The sequence below is a fragment of the Chrysochloris asiatica genome, unplaced genomic scaffold, assembly GCF_000296735.1.
Source record: "Chrysochloris asiatica unplaced genomic scaffold, ChrAsi1.0 scaffold00535, whole genome shotgun sequence".
In the NCBI taxonomy this organism is placed as follows: domain Eukaryota; kingdom Metazoa; phylum Chordata; class Mammalia; order Afrosoricida; family Chrysochloridae; genus Chrysochloris; species Chrysochloris asiatica.
In genome coordinates this window covers 429,019-431,006 of record NW_006409053.1, presented here as the reverse complement: position 1 = coordinate 431,006, position 1,988 = coordinate 429,019, and positions in this window count along the sequence as shown.

Here is a 1,988-nt window from a genome sequence, read left to right as displayed (position 1 = left end):
GGAGTAGAAAGCCTCATCTTTCTCCCGCGGAGCGGCTGGTAGTTTCAAACCGCTGACCTTTAGGTTCGCAGCCCGATTCGTAACCACTACGCTACCAGAGCTCCTTTAAGCTACTGAAAATACTAAGTCTTGGGTCAGACACACTTTAGTCCTCAAACAAATATCCTTGCTCTTGAACACTTACAAAAGGTCTTGTGCCGCAGATTTGCCTAATGCAGTATGTTGTTTGATTTCTTGACTGTTGCTTCCATGATTGTTGATTGCTGATCTAAGTAAAATTAAGTCTTTGGCAACTTCAATCTTTTCTCCATTTATCTTAATGTGTATTTAGGGTTGTTGGTTAGGATTTTTGTTTTATTTATATTGAGGTACAACCCATACTGAAGGCTGTGGTTTATGATCTTCATCAGTAACTATTTTAAATCCTCTTGGCTTTCAACAACCAAGTTTGTATCATCTGCATAGCTCAGGTTGTTAATGCTTCTTCCTCCAATTGTGATGCCATTTTCCTCATCACGGAATCCAACTTCTTAGATTATTTGCTCAGTATACAGATTGAATAAGTATGGTGAAAGAATACAACCCTGCCGCAAACCTATCCTAATTTTAAACCATTCAGTGGCCCCTTGTTCCATCTGAACAACTGCCTCTGGGTCTCTATATAGGTTCACATATATAGCACCATTAAGTGTTCTGGAATACTCATTCTCTGCAGTGTTGTTCATACTTGTCATGATCCATACAATCAAAATACTTTGTATAGTCAATAAATAAATAGGTAAACATTTTTCTGATATTCTCTGCTTTCAGTCAAGATTTATCTGACATCAGTAATGATATCCCTCATTCCAAGTCCTCATCTGAATCTGTAAACCTCTGGAAGTTCTCTGTCAATGTACTGTTGCAGCCACTTTTGAATTATTTTCAGCAAAATTTTATTGCATGCGATATTAATGATATTGTCTGATGATTTCTGAAATCCATGGGACAAACAAAAGTTGTAAAGTGCTTACTTAAAATTGATTTAGTTAATTTTATGATATGGCTACATTCTGTAATCATGAACACATTTATAATTAAGATTCACCAGGATAGAGCACCATAAGGCAAGTGTCAATAAATAATTGTTCAGCAAGGTTGTTTAGTATCCACTCTTCTCTTACCTGAAACATCACTGTCATCCTTAAACATGATTTATTTTTGCATCTGATATTTACTAAATTATTATGTTTGTCATAAGTCAACGTTCTCTCTACTTCATGTATGTAGATGATATGCAGTTCTAAGTGGTGTAATGTCATAAAAATAAGCAGAGAAGATATTGACTAATATGAGACCAAATGTAGTCTCTGTTATTACTCTCAACTACATAATTTACTATGTATTTATATATTAAACATATTGCATAAGAGCCAAAATTAAGTGAGCAAAAGTACATAAATGTAAAATAATTTTACTCACCAAGTGGGATGATACTCATGAATCCCATAGATATCATTGTAAATTTCAGTATGATTTCAAGCTCTGCTTTTAGATTCTAAACTGCATGTTATTCACTGACACATAATACTGCTTTTAGAAGAATATATACCCATGTCTTTTCTTCCCCTGGCCTCAAAATTTCCCATATCACAGATAGTGTTTTTCACATTACACATCGTTTCCCTATTGGACCTAACAATGAAATGTGGGATACATAACAATTTTAAACTATCATTATGAATAATTCAATGCAATGTACTATAATGATTCATTACCTGTACATAGAAAAGAGAGAGATTAAGGAATCCAAGTTAAACTCATCATTTCATATTATAAGGCTCTAGAAAATGTCTATTCAGATTGTCCGATCCTGGGCCAACCTCACTACCACTGCCACACTTGAGTCCATCAATGATGCCACCTGGCTGATCCATCTCGTTGGTGGTTTTCCTCTTTTTCTCTGACCCTCCACCCTACCCAGCATGACATCCTTCTCCAATGATTGT